Source organism: Paramisgurnus dabryanus, chromosome 8 (genome assembly GCF_030506205.2).
Source record: "Paramisgurnus dabryanus chromosome 8, PD_genome_1.1, whole genome shotgun sequence".
NCBI lineage: Eukaryota > Metazoa > Chordata > Actinopteri > Cypriniformes > Cobitidae > Paramisgurnus > Paramisgurnus dabryanus.
In genome coordinates this window covers 44,493,692-44,509,243 of record NC_133344.1, presented here as the reverse complement: position 1 = coordinate 44,509,243, position 15,552 = coordinate 44,493,692, and the positions used below count along the sequence as shown (strand labels likewise).

Here is a 15,552-nt window from a genome sequence, read left to right as displayed (position 1 = left end):
CCTTTGACGGGACCTTCTCCCACACTAATGATGAACAATACCCGCCATGTGGATGTAGGCTAAGAGAAACGGGTGCAAAGACGATGTGTTAAAATCGTGTCACCAATTAACCAGCAATCAGGTGATTAGTGTAAGCCTAATTAGGCACACCAAAGCAATCATGTTTTAAGATAAGTGTTGGCTACAAAGAGTTTGAAATATGGACTCAAAGGGGCCTAATTTCACTGCTGTGCACTGCTGGTGTTTCGGGATCCAGATTACAATTTAAAAAAACTGTGTCATACGTATGGTGGTCATAAACGTTTGGAAGTGGGCATAGCTTTTGGATTAATGTAAAAAGGGTACTATGGAAGCAGGAACAACTGTAACATCCTTGGATGTACAGCAAACCAGTCTGTGAGTGCTGGAATATGACACACAACAATGAAGAAAGAGGATTTGATGCTCATTGCCCTTTCTACTCTGCTGGCATAGTCCATTATGCAGGTCATAGAGAAAATAAATGAGCCTCTCTGTATTATAGGGGCCAATAAGCGGTTTGTGTAATAGCAAACCATCATTTGACAGTGCACAGATTTTTGATATTATGTTAGCTCCTCTTTGGACTGTGATTCCCATGATTGCTCTATGTTCAATCACACTTTATTTTCCTGCATTTTCTGCTAATATTTTCTATATAGTTAAAATAATTACAGCAGAAATGCATGCAATTTGCTATAATTCTGTCAGAATGTGTTTTTAACCATTTTGCAGGATGTGGAGTATGAATGAGAAATGAGTTGGTGACTGAATCCATTTTGTCTTAAACCAATGAAATGATTCACAGTTTGGTCTGCATAGAATGTATGAACAGTTTTCAAAATAACGTTTCAGTATTGAAAAATGCTTGTTAGCAACTGGACAAAAAACTATAATGCTAAAAATTTCCTCTTAAATTAAGACCCCGAGGTCTGTCATGGCACCCACCAACATATTAAACATATTTTTCTCTCTTTTATAATTGAGTAGTTTTTTTACTTCTATGTAATTTTATTAATGAAATGTAAGTTAAATTGCAATATCAAAAAACCTTATGGTAGACTATATCATATCGAAACCAGTCATTTTGCTTGTCATTAGTTGAACTACTGTGTGTGTGTGTGTGTGTGTGTGTGTGCGTGCGTGCGTGCGTGCGTGCGTGCGTGCCTGCCGTACACCGCTACACTTTTGTTTAAATGTGTTTCAATAAGTTTCAGATTTACAATAGTGTTTAATAGCTTTATTGCGTTAATGAACATTTCCGAGTGTGAGATAGATCAGTCAATAACGCTTTCCTCTACAAAATACATAACTTTACCTATAAAAGCTAAAAAAAAATACAGAATGGTTTCACAATGACAAGTGTATACTTTAAATAAAGAATCTTCCCTAAATAGTAAAATAAGAAATAATGATGCAAAGAAAGTCATTGACTGCTGAGCGGCAAACAAAAGTAACACCACTCTTAATAAAGTGTCCTAATGCAAGTGTTTGCTCCTAAAAGCATTTTGGTGAAAGATCACTATTCTGCATCAATGTAATTTTTTGTTCAGCAGATGTACAATGTACAAAACACTTGCAAAACCACTAGAGGTCAGCAAATCTAACAAAACTACAGGCATGCACACACAGATGAGTGTAACAGGTTCTTTAAAAGGAACTAAAAAGAGTAAACCTAACTTGGTTCCCTAGGGGGAGGAAGGTGGGAGATAAAAACCTTTTTTTGAGTATATTGTTAATGTATTTGTGTTTTATAAGAAAAGTGTAGAATTTAGATTGGCACTTTATATTATTCCCAATCATTATGTTTACAAAGTGGACCACTCTAATTAAATTGTTTTACGCGCTTAATAAACATATATACAAACCAGCGACGCACTTAGCAACCAATATGCCATAAACAAGTACTCTTTGCGAATTGAGATAGAGGGCTTCTATTGAAAATATTGTTAAAGTTTAAGTTTATTTTGAGTGTTTCAGGCATCCTAATCCCAGAGGAATGCGCAACGTTCAGCCACGCAGAACATCGGGCCTAATGCGCGTTCAGATCTTCGCGCGACATAAAAAAACATCAGAGTCGGTTTCGTCGCGTGCCATGTAGGCGGTTAAAATGTCAGTGTTTCCGGTCAAAATCACGACTCTTAAATTCGATAAATAGCGGTTACGTGTGGAAAAGGGAGGTGCGCGAACCAAAACGAAAAACGAGTAATCGCCTGTTTCACGCGCCCTGCTGAAGAAACAGGAAGCGGAGAAGATCTGCTCACCTGCACCGGACCGAATGGAACATTCGCAGTGGATTTAGGCTCTGCTTTGGACCGCGTACACTGATTCAGCCTGCCTGTTGTTTTTGAAGCTCAAGTCGACGCATACACAACTTTTAGCACGGTTTCTGTGAAACCTATCGGACAGACGTTTGAAGCTCGCCACTGCTGGATTAATCGGCTTTGAAGGTAAAAACTTGATTTTGTCTGATGTCATAATATTATCGCGATAAGAACTGTTTGCTTCGCTTATATTGGTGTCGGTTTGTTACTTTGTGTCGAGCGATGGTCTGCCTGCGGCTCCTTTATCTTATGTTGATTTCATGCGTCTCTGCTCGATGTTATTTCTCGTTGTTCGTAAACCACATAGGCTACCGTTAATGAGATTTTGAAAATGTGTTTAATCTTTTATCAGTGGAAACGTTGTTATGTAGCGTTTTGATGCTCCAAAGCGGATAACTTTATTAAAATTTGAATGACATGGTCATCTAGCATGACTCCTTCTCTCTATAAGTTTCAGACATTACGTATTGACCAGTGCAAAAGATTTATCTCCTATGGTTTTAAAGTCGGCGAGAGGATCGTACGACGCACATGAGAAACTTTGAGTCGGATGTTTATGCATCGCGAATGGATAAAATGACATAAGTGTGAAGTCTGACTCAAACCTCATACAGACATGAGTAATTACGATTAACACACCTGTCCATATTTTGATCCTGGAACCTTAAGCCACGAACCTTTATAAACAATAACCACAGAAAAGACTGAAGTTTTATCATAGTTTTTGTTTAAACAAAACCGTAGGATCTTCATTAGGAGATCATGGCTTTGAAAAGGGCTAAAATAGTCTGAAAAGTTTTACAGATTCTTTAAAAGAGATTCCATAATTATTTTCAATGGTTTTACAGTGTATTAACATTAACCATACCTGTATTAACAATGGTAATTGGATAGAAACTTTGCTTATCATGGAACCCTAGGGACCCTAAGGCAGATTTCCCTGCATGTACCTGTTTGCTCTCTAAAGGAACCAGAAGCAGCAAAATCGAATTTTCTTATCAAAGACTAGAATTGTTTGCGCGTGTCACTATCTGCATGAGCTATAAGGTATTGACAAGGGTGCTCATTGTCCTCCATTCATAAAGTTAAAAGACAACAGTAAGAGGAAGTCTGTCATCTGATGGATTCCTCTGTATGTATGTATGTTCATTTATTTGTCAGTCGATTAGATGCATGTACAGTACACCCACCTTTCTATCCTACCCAATACGTGTGATTTTAGTGATTTTATTCAGGGATTTTTGTACCAGGGTACCAGTCAATATCTTTCCTAAATATCTGTATGTGTGTGTGTGTGTGTGTGTGTGTGTGTGTGTGTGTGTGTTTGTGTGTATAGAATGAACTCTCATCTTTTCAAATCAGATTTTGTATCTGGCTAGGACGCTCTTGGAAAGATATATATGTGCACGTCTGCGTGTACGTCTCTTTATGTGATTTGAGCTACAAGTTGGACAAGTGCTATGATATCATCAGTCAGGGGAAAGAAATACTGTGTGCCTCTCTTTCTCTCTCATACACACACTCACAGTCAGAAAGAGGTCACTGTGGTGACAAGGGCCATAAATGGGCCGATTCTCTCAGTCATGTGAGAACACAGAGTGTGAGTTTGTGTTAGAGGCACAGAAAAAAAATCAACAGAAATGGAGAAAATAACAGTCCTATGTAAGGCATAAAACACTTTGTGGTGTAACTTCCTTCATTGTTTGCCGTGTAAATGAAGGATACAACAAGCAACCCTTTAGCTTGTGTAGGTGAGAGATGCTATAAACAAATGATTTTCCCTAATGTATAATAACATACACACCAAAATATCTCATGGATTTTCCTCATAGAGACTTGAGACCTTGCTCTTTTGATTGATTGGGCCTGTAAGCAACCATCTGTTAACCACTACTACTCCACATCAATACCCTGGCAATCATCTTTAGCATTCTAGTATCCTGCCAGTTACTTCTGCATAGGCAAGCACTGCTTATGCTTTCTACAGAAAAGTCTAGTTGGATTAAGTTGTATTCATGGTTCTGGTTCTCTCTGTGTTAGTTTATGATAGGACAGTCAGTGAATGAACACCTACAATGATTTCCTGTGCCTCCTTCGCTCTCCCTCCTCTCTCCATTTGTTGGCTGTAAGATTGACATCTCTGATTTATGAGTCACGCTAGTGCTCACCACAGTATGCTTTCGTATCCACTTATCATATGTTCTTGGGTTTTTTTGGTTTATATTTATTTTATTTTATGAGTCACACTAGACCTCACTATCACATTATGCTTTCATATGCACTTATGTGTTCTTCTCGTGTGTTTACCCAGTTGTCTCTTCCTTTTCATGCACTTGCATAATGGTTAAACATTGTTCTTGACTAGGCCAGATTGCTATGCATATGCATAATCAACACCTGTACACACACCTGCGTGCTTGCGTTAGCCGCGGTGTACAGAGTGATAAACGTGCCCGTACTTGGATTCCCCCACTTCCCTGTGTACAAGTCAAAACCAGCAAAGGAATTCAACACGAAAGGTGCATGGATGGTGGGAGTGAAACGACTGTGGGAAGGTGGAGGAAAATTATTTAAACAAATGGTTTTGATTGGCTGTGTTTAAAATGGAACACTTGCATACTGCGTTTACCAATTCTGCAGTATGTATTAAATGAAAACAAAAGTTGTTTTTGTTATTTACTGTTTTCTATGTAAAATCATCCTTCACAATGTGAAGAACATTTTGTGGAAATAAAATAACCTTGATGTCTTTAATATTGACTGATTAAGGTCATGTCAAAGATTTAAACTAAAGTGGGATCCGTGAATGAAATAAAACTTTAAATGCTCCTAATCTCACAGGATTATATGTATATTATACAACTTTAGCATGGATTTTACATAATAGGTGACATATGTACTGTACACACTATGCATAGAATAATTGGATAAAATGTTCATTATTATATTCAATAGCATGTAGGGTGTTTATTTGTGGAATTCAGAATGCAATGCCATCAACCTGATGTTCCGTTTCCATTGTGAATGATAAACCAAAAGTAGTTACAGATGCAAATTTTTATGTCTCTATCTGACTGTAAAATAATAGTGTTGACTGTAAAGTATTTAGTAACTGGTCAGCTAGTGTTCAGTTGAACATAGCCATTGTTGTTTACATTGATGTAAAAATTTACCATGTAAATATAAATAACTAAGCAGCAGTGCTGTATAAACTGTAGTTCTTTGGTTTGGCTGTATTTTGTATTTTATTTTTGTGTATACATGTAAGTATTTCATACATGCAATGTATGTGTATTTATACAAAAACTGTCGCAAATGATTAGTTGCAATTAATCGTTATGTACCCACCCTACACTGGAGTCATTAGAAATGACTTTAATTTGGGCTGTTTTTGCTCCTGTGTTTTAGCTGTCAGCGCTTGCTTAACTCACTTATGTAGACAGACAAGTATCAGAGAGAGTTTAAACATGCAGTTTTCATACAGGAAAAGGGAGAGAGACTCTAGTTTGCTCCACCCACAGCTAAAACGGGACCTTTGTTCAGTCGGCTCTCAGTAGGTAACTGATTAACATCTTTTAGTCTGTGTGTGTGTGTGTGTGTGTGTGTGTGTGTGTTTGTGCTTGCTTGTGCGCCATCGTGGCTCCACACTGTAAGGGCAAATGCACAATAGTCTCTAAATTTAGGGATTCTAACAGTTTTCTGAGTCAACATGCACTGGATGATGACTTGACATTTGAAATGTGTGGATATTTGGTTAGATGTGTGTTGTAATGATTGACACATGATTTGTTTGTGGCTGGCAGAACAGTGTGCTCTGTGTTAATTATAAGGTTGTGGTGACGTGGAGGGTATGTCATAAACAAGCTTTATTTTGACCACACCAGTGTTAGCTATATTTTGTCAAAACGCACATTTGACATCATAATCATAACTTTATCACATCGTGGTCTTTTTCTTACTTCTACAAATCTCGTTTCATAAGTGCTTAATTCTGAGATCATCTTTAGTTCCTTTAAATTATACCCATGCAACGTGTGTCATTATTGTGAGCAAAGCATGTTCCCCTTTGTGACAAACATTTGAGCTGAATGACACAAATCCAACATATTCCTCCTCCAGCCCTTTATTCATGAGTTTGCCTTAGCATGTAATCGTGTTTGATAACCTAGGGCAGTAGTTTTCAAACTGGGGACCGCGAGATGGTGCCAGGGGGGCCCCAGTTTTATGACATTTTATGAAATACACAGAATTCATGATAAATTAATGTAATTAAACCTAAAAAAATTAAGGCTACTAACCAAAAGCACTACTTTTTTGTATAATTTTATGTTTTTTTTTTTTTTTGTTAAAATGTTGAGTTTTAAAACAGTTTTTTGTCACAAATTTTCTTTGGGGGGCCGCGAAGGAATGCACCGTACACAAAGGGGGCCGCACACTGAAAAAGTTTGGGAACCACTGACTTAGGGTACGATAACCTAGAACCTATGGGTCCTCCCTCCTGATCTGTTGCTGTATATATACAATCCCGATTTTGCGCTGATTTGTTGGATAACATGACCATGCACCTCCTGAACTTAGTTAAATAAACTTCAATTTAAGTCATTCATGATTGTTCCTAGTATTTGTCTTTTCATAAGTAATCTGACCCAGTGATCAATGTCAAAATCTTTTATTAGTTTTACACCATAAATAAACAGTGGCATATCATGTTTATCTGCAATGTTATTTTGTCATTCAGTAATCGTTCATTAGTGAAATGTATTTAAAAATACCTTGTTACAATGACGTCAATGTTATGTCCTGTAAAAACATGCTAGTAATTTATTAAGAGGTCATTTAACATAAAGTCAAGGTTTCCTTACATTTGATAAAATAGAACTAAAGTTTCAGGTAAATAGTACTTAAAAAACTGAAGAAGTTTTTCCAAAAGAGACCTTATTGAAGCTGAGCCATAAAATGAATTGCTCTAAAATCTGTGACTTTGTAATGTGTGTTTGATTTTACACATACATTGTTTAGTTGTTTATCAAAGGAGCACTTGTTAGTACCTCAGAGATGAATATTAGTGTCTCAAAGGTACATATTGGTACCAATTGCATACATATCTGCACCTTATGGCCCCAATGACAGCTGAAGTACATATTTTGACCATTTTATCTAACAGTTAAGAAAAGAAGAGGAGGATATGGTAGATAATATTATTCCTTAACACTTGAATACACTTGTATTCAACTTGTTAACTAATTTGTATTTATTATATACTTGCCTGCCTACACAGTAGTAGAACCTGCCACTGTAATAGCCTTTGGAAGGAAACCAGGCCAGCTATAAAGGAGTGGCTAAAGTTTTTATATAGTCCTTGGTCAGTTCAGTCAGATTTTAGCAGATTAAATGTTATCTGGTGAATCTGTTGCAGGCAGTTTAAAACTAAATAAAATTGTAATCCAATCATAACAGAAGGTTCGTATGTTGAAGCCTTAGCAGCTACAATTACATTGCAATAATTGTTAGGTTCATAAAGAGAGCGAGCATTATCGTATGGGAGGTTTGATAAACCATTATTAAATCAGTGTTTAGTCAGTGGGCATGTGTTGTGTGAGTCAGTGAGTGTTTGATATTGTGCTTCCCTGCAGATTCTAGATTCCTGACATTCCAGTGTGAGAGCAGGAGGCGGACCTGGGCTGATGAGGAAAAGAACAAAATTTCTCTGATAGGGAGGGTTGTAATGGTTGTATTTCCTTTTGGTTTTTTTGGTTTTGTTTGATTGCTGTGTGATGAGGACGCAGTGCTTAGTGTGTGTTTTGCATGTATGTGGTGTATGAATAATGGTTGTGCTCTCATTTGTGTTAGTTTGTTTGTCTGCATACGTCAGTTCTGGGGCATTGTGTATTGCGTCTTGCATTGTTTTCTTTGAGCCAATGAGAGTGAGAACATGTGTTCACACACGTTAGCAACTGTGAGCAACCCAAACAAACACAAGCACTCTACAAATCACTCTACATAGCTTCACTTATTAATCGATTCCTCAGTTGAAATGGGGAGCTTATTATAAACCTGTGTACTAGACAAAGAAATTCCAAGGCTGTTTTCGAGTTTTAAATGCAAAATAAACATAAAGAGTAATTAATAAGACATCATAGTATTCAGGGTGTGATTTGCTGGGGGGGAGGTGACTGGGATTATCCCCACTTCTTGTCTTTAAATCCCACAAAATGTATCTCCCCCATGATTAATGGTCATCAATCAGCCATGTAAATGGCCCAAGATAAAGATAAGAGCACCTATTTGTTGCTAGAAAAATTTTATTTTGTGTATTTGGTATAATAGAATTTGTTTGCGTGATTTACGGTTAAAAAAACACATTATTTTCCACATACCAAACATTTTTGATGCTCCAGATATCCCTGCTTTTCTCAAACGCTCTGATTTGTTACAAAGCTCACCGATCTGAAAAGCACAGTCCCCGATTGGCCATCTTACCAGTACATTGTGATTGGCCTGAATACCTCTGACATCAGCCAGAAATGTGATTCTCCTTACCTTTATTTTTAAGATCAGCTCACAATGCAATGCTAACAGGAGTTTATTTTTTTTACCTTATCAATACGTGCCGAATCTGATCCAGTAAATGCAGATGACTAAGCTGGTCGGTCAACTTTGCCAGCGCAGCTTGAGCAGATCGTAACAAATTGGTAAGGTAAGGATACTAAACCATTAAAGCCATGTTTGCATGTGTGATTGTAGAAACGACAAACAAAAAGCACTACTCTGTTCTGCACAAAACTTGCATTTGAATCATGTTTTAGTCTATAGTAAATTCTTGGAATTTGAAAACATAGACTACTTACAGGCTGTTAGTCAGAAACATGATAATAACCGTCATGTCCACGTCAACCAGCTCAGGAAGTAAACTGTTGCCTACAATCCGTGTTTTTGTTGTAGTTCAAGAAAAGAAATTAATTCGCGTCATCGTTTACTTTGGGATTTGTACCTTTTGCATATTGTTAACATGTACTAACACACACTTGCACACCAAAAGAAATTTAAAATTAGATAATTGGTGCCCTAATTTAAATAAAAAAACTGCTACGCAATAGTGCAAACAACAGTAAAATCAGGAATTGAGCATTACTGTCAGAACTTCCGCTCATGTGACAATAGGTGACAGCGCATCTAGGTTATGTCATGATCCTTTTTTAATCCATTACTGGATTTTCAAAATGTCGCCAACCACCAAGGGTCTATTTCAGCACAAAATGGTAAATGAAAACGATTCCTAGCAGCATATTGTATTTTAGGATTTTCGCAAAACAGCTCCAAGAAAAATTACCATTGAGAATGAGCCACAGAATTGACCGTTGTTAGAATCGAGGGGAAGTCCCGGGATGACAGGAAACCAAAAAAGAGGTCAAAAGTCTGTCAACAAACAACTATTTTCTAAGTCTGACGTCTTGTCCTAGTAGGCATATAGCCTATTTATTGTTTTATTGAGAGTACTTTGTGCCTTGCATTAAATATTATGATTATAAACAAGTGTTTTTGTCTGGTGCAAACTATAAAGAAGGAATTCATTCTGGCATGTACAGTTCAGGTTTCATTATTGTTTTATTAAGTTTCTGTAACAGAGAGCAGCTAGTCTGAAAGCTGTGCAGCCTTTAGCCTCCTTGTTAATGCATCTGACTCTCATGCCGGACTAAAGCCAAAGGTATACTAGGTATACTCATTTTTGTCATCAGGAGAGTCCACGGTCGTCCGTGTACGGGAGTGCATGTTTGTGAAAATATTAACACAGGACACTCAACTATAAATGATAACACAAAGGCAATAGACAGCGTTTGCAAACACACACATACCATCGTCTTTTCATCTTTTTTTTTAACTTCTTCCAAGAACAGAAAGCTCTGGAGCATTTTCGTCACCATAATGTTTGATTTCTGTTCTTGTTGTTTGTTCTAAACTTTGTTTGCAATGGTGGATCTGCTACTTTTCTTCATCTATCCTAAATGTTTTGATGTACTGTAGATGTCGCAAAACATTGCTGCCCTAATGGCCTGGTAGAGTAATAATTTGAATAAAAAATCATTTGTATTGCGTATGTGTCGAACGCAGCTATCCGCTATCCACATTTTATTTCAACAGTTACAAGAAAAGGCTCAATACCCTGAATAATCAAGATAAGCCTGTGGTTCATAATTTATTTTCATAAATAAAAATATTGGAAAATAGGGATGCAAAGTTAAATGCCTATGTACACTAATAATACCTGGCCGATAACTATTCAGAATTATGCACAATTATTTCATGTACTATGGCTTTTGATCAGTTAGTCCTTATCGATCCGAAATTACTTTGAGTTTGAGTCGTTTATAACGTGTATTTGAAAAAGCAACACTCGTCAAACATAATCATTATAAATATAATATTCTTTGTTATCATGAAAATGCCTGAAAAGGTTTAAAGAACAGCAATATAAATCTATTTATTTCCTGGAGCTACGTGTGTAATGGTTCTTCTTCTGTGGCCCATATTGAGTTTCTGCACGAGGGCGCCCTCTGGGTTTTGGATGTAGCAGCATTATAGCGTAATACATTGAGAAGCATAGCAAGCATCATCGGTTGATTTATCAGTGCAGCCCTGTTTGAAAAACATCTCTCCCCAGGGAATTTTTTTTTACACATCGCACACGGATGCTATATATATAAAATATTCATAAATAACAAAAACATTAAAACAATTTGTGTTGTCATTATTAGATGATACTCCTCATTTATTTGGAAAGAAAAGGTGATATTTGCTTATCTCGATGAGATACATGGCGATAACAGGGTATTTTGATACTTGTGGTATGAATTATTTTCATAGTCAAATGCAATGCTTTTCCATGGTACTCCAAAGTACTTCAAAGACTGATGTGGTATTAAGATTGTACCAAACATGGTTTTACCATGTAACACCTTGGTACTTCTTGTTAAGGGAACATGTTAATATGTGTTGTCAGCAATGTGTTAAAACTTTAGTTCAGTACTGATATTACTGAATTCTGTACATCTACATAGTCATTACAGTACATTTTACAGTCAGTCACAGTATGTCACAGTACTGTATCATTCAGATTCTGCCAACGAACCATTTTTAATGGCCTGAGGCCGGGAATAAATGGATTTAAAGCGAAAGTATTTGGTGAATGTGTAGTACATGCCAAGAGCGTTTGGTTAAAGTGCTGTAGAAGGTAAGACTGTGTTTATTGAGGCATAGATGAATAATAAGATTTCTGTACATGGTAATGACATTGTGAGCCTCAAACACAAATGTTTCCTCTTAATCTAAACCTTGTGCATTAGGGCTGTCAAAATTGCTCAAAAATTACGTTCGAATATTCTCCCTAAAAAACCCACGAATATTCGAACTATTCGAATATCTGGTTGCCCATTTTTTCAACGACGTTAACGACGTTTAACGACGCATTACTTCAATAACAGGACAAATTAATATAAAGAGACATAACTACTTCTATAGGTAGTCTATTTAAGTTTAAACATATTTGACAACGTATATTACATACACAAAACAAGTAAATCAAGAGACATCAAAATGATATGGTACCTCGGTTACATTGCTTGACAAAACTCCCTGATGCCTGCTCCATCCACGACACTGATCGGTCTCATGTCCTTACAAATGAACGAAATTAATTTCTCCGTTATGACCTCTTGTTGTGTTGCAGACAAATAGCTTGTGACGGGCGATGCAAAGTAAGTGTTAAGACGTGACGGTTTAGCTGGAGTTCCACAATTGTGGTCTCGTACACACTGCAAACTTTCAGGAGTGACAACCGCATTTAAATGTGAAAATATGATGATTGACACGGAGATAACCATAGCAACGGTCTGCCGTCTCACATGCTTATCACTCACAGCTTTGATGAAAATAATTTAACAGCATTATGTTTCGCAATAAACCTCCGTCGTGTCATTGTGTATTGTACGCATTTGTGAGGCTGCGCGCGCTCTTGCAGTGTTGCCAGGTCCTCGTCTTTTTTGTACTCACATACCATTTTAGCGCTTACCTGTTTATGGCTTTTGGCTCATGAAGCGATCAAGTTTTTGGTGTTGTTAAAATGTGAAGGTGCCTGTCCCAATATTTTGATCTTTGAGGTAAAGCGTTTGGATTTATTTTGGTTTATTATTGGATTTTTCTTGTTCGCTGTTTTTTTAGTGCAAGATCTGGCAACACTAGTCAGCAAATGCTTGTGCCTCTGTCTTTCTTTGTACCGCGCATACAGAAGACTTTTCCCCCTTGTAATAATTTATTTCTTCAGAAGACAGACCTGTCATGTCCATGATGCACGTTTAAACACTTTATTAACTAGTTGTTCATTTCGGTTATGTAGGCTACACACAATGCAAAGTTTCTGTAAACGCGGTTGTCACTGCAGTTTGCGGGAGATAATGCGGTTGTAGAATGCGATTGTCAGTCCCGTAAATTACTTTCATTTCTGCCATCTTCCATGCAAGACGCGTCAACTTTTAACAGTGACAGACAGTGTGACTACTGTGACCTGTCCCTGAATCAGGCGCATTAGTGCGCCCACTTACAAAGCAGACAGCCATGCCTCTACTACCGCGGGCTTTAAAAAAAAAAATTATTAGAATATTAATTTTCATATTCGAAATTCGTTTTTTTTTTTACTATTCGAATATATATTCGAATTTAGAATATTCGTTGACAGCCCTATTGTGCATGCAAAATACTGGTGGAAAACAGCCCAATCTCAACATTACACCAACTGTGACATTACAACTGTGCAGCGTTTGGCAAGTTACTGAAAATTAGTAATTAGTTACAGTTACTAGTAACTTCTTTTAAAAGTAACTGAATTACTCTACCAGTTACTGTATATCAAAAGTAATAAGTTACTAAGAAAAGTAACTTAAGTTACTTTTATGTCTGCTTTTTAAATGTAAATATGAACAGTACTGAACAGTCAAACAATAAAATGATATGGATGGGCTATTTTACACGTAAGACTCTAATATATCACATACTGTAGGAGGCTATTTTGCTTTAGATTCAACCTTTGAATATTTTTGTTAGAAATTATCTTTATATGTAAACTTACTTTATTTATGTATATCATTTAGATCATTTAGGCAAATATTCTGCATGTTTAAAAAATATATAATGTGTTAAAATTGTGTAGTGTCTCTTTAAAAATTTTGAGACAATTGTGTCAACATGTCATATTTTCTAAAATAAATTATAATTTTTCTGATTTCATATTTATTTTAATAAGTTAGAAACGTCTCCGCTGTGTCCTGCTGACAGGCGTGGTGCACGTGCAGCAGGTGACGCAAATTATGGGTCCTCCGAAGGTTAGACCGTCTCATTTCAGTTCTCTTCGCGAACTTGTGAGCGCCTTGAAAGGCCGAGTGCTCACCTTTTATCGCATGCTTAGTAGGGTGCAGCCCTTGAATTGGAACACAGCTTGTGAAGCTCGCGGCAGGGACTGTGCTCTTTGGTCATATACTGTTTGTATATATTTTCTGTTGGATTTAAATGATACACAGAATTAAAGGAAGATATTTAATCAGAAAACGGAGTAGGCTACGTGGATTGTTTTGTCGGACGGACACAGAGCGAGTGGATTGTTTTTTCGGATATGGAGAGACTGAAACTAAAACTAAAAGTGAGCTCAAACATACTATGGAGTTTTAACACGGGCGTACAGTGCAGTGTGAATATTTTAGTGGAAACAATAATCGCGGATCGTTCTCTTCCATGAAGGCCGATGTAAACATCTAAGAATATATGAACATTTCTCAGATTTATTACTTTTGTGGACTACAAATGCAAGTTAATGTCATGCCGGGATTGCTTGGCGAAGATAATTTACAAACATGAGTCCGGATGGATTATGACTTGCGCACAATTTTTAAACAAAGGTATGTTGTCCCGTTTAGTTTTTTTATGTTCATTCTATATGCACTGTCAGCTATGATGAAGTGTAATGAATCATTGCGCCGCCAACCACGGTCCTGCAACGTCAGATATGTTGTCTATTTTTTTACAAAATAGAGTAACGCGAGTAACGAACTCATTTAAATTTCAGTAATTGTAATTGTGTTACTTGATTTAAAAAAATACTTTGTTACATGCTCGTTACTGCTAAAAGTAGTGGAATTACAGTAACGCGTTACTTTGTAACGCGTTACTCCCATCACTGCAACTGTGATGATGCTAACATTAAGTACAATGTTGTTACAATGCTAAAAACAAATGTGTGACTACTGAGTTAGCGATTTATGCTCGTTAATGCTATATCCGAGTGTTTAGGCAGAAGCCAACAGCCAATCAGAGCCAAGCTCAACATTATTATTTATGACTCTTTCAAATAAGGTAATAAGAGACCATTTCATTATAAAGTCAAATCCTAGGGTTGTAGACTTGTACAACTGTCTCTGGATAATTTTTGCACTTAATAAAGCCACAAACCTTCTATGAAAATATCAGAGAACAATTTAACATTATTTCAGTGCATTCTTTGGTACCTTTAATGTCCTTTTAATATCTCACTCTTGACGGAGGTGGCATTTAGCGGCTTTTGCATCTGAGCTCCCCAGTTGTCAATATCACTGCTGTGGGTTGCTTGACCTCACTGTTACGAACAAATGTGGATCTCTGAGAAAATGCAGTCTGTCAACTGTGTGTGTTTAACGAGCTGTGTGTAGCAAATGTTAATGTTTAGATGAACTAGATTTGCCAGAAGTAATATTATACTATGAAACAATAGCTTCATGTTATCTCAGCTGACATGGAGACCAACACTGTCCTTCCGTTCAGATTGTCTTCATCATTACACACATATTCTTATCTGTCTTTCTCTGTCAGATGCAGCATCCTCTTCCAGCCATCATGGAGCCAACTGCAAAATAATAGACCTTTAGAAAAACAGGTGAGTGTTTGCAGACCTTTTACACAATGTATCTGCAGCAAGTACTTATTTTCAGATCCAAAAAGCTAAAAATGATTTGTATGAATGAAACGTCTAGATAGAAATGATTGTGATAATGTATATTTAGTATGAATAAGGTATGCTTTCTCAGCTATTTTAAATTAAATAAATGTCATAGGGTTATTAAAGATTTTTGGCCTATGCTGTAACTGGCTTTATTGTTGATTTTTACAAACAAAATCGTATGATAAATGTCAT

At 36.8% G+C, this 15,552-nt stretch overlaps 1 protein-coding gene across 3 annotated transcripts in view; it reads left to right on the top strand.

The window, feature by feature from the left end:
• The first annotated feature begins 1,988 nt into the window (after positions 1–1,988).
• Positions 1,989–15,552, top strand: part of pik3cb (phosphatidylinositol-4,5-bisphosphate 3-kinase, catalytic subunit beta) — a 51,620-nt gene continuing 38,056 nt past the window's right edge. The window contains exons 1-2 of one of the 3 annotated variants that reach the window (XM_065281894.2): positions 1,989–2,468; positions 15,231–15,294. The gene's annotated coding sequence lies outside the window, so the exon portion shown is untranslated. The remainder of the gene's footprint in view (positions 2,469–15,230; positions 15,295–15,552) is intronic. The other 2 variants (XM_065281893.2, XM_073815640.1) reach the window with 2 other exon arrangements.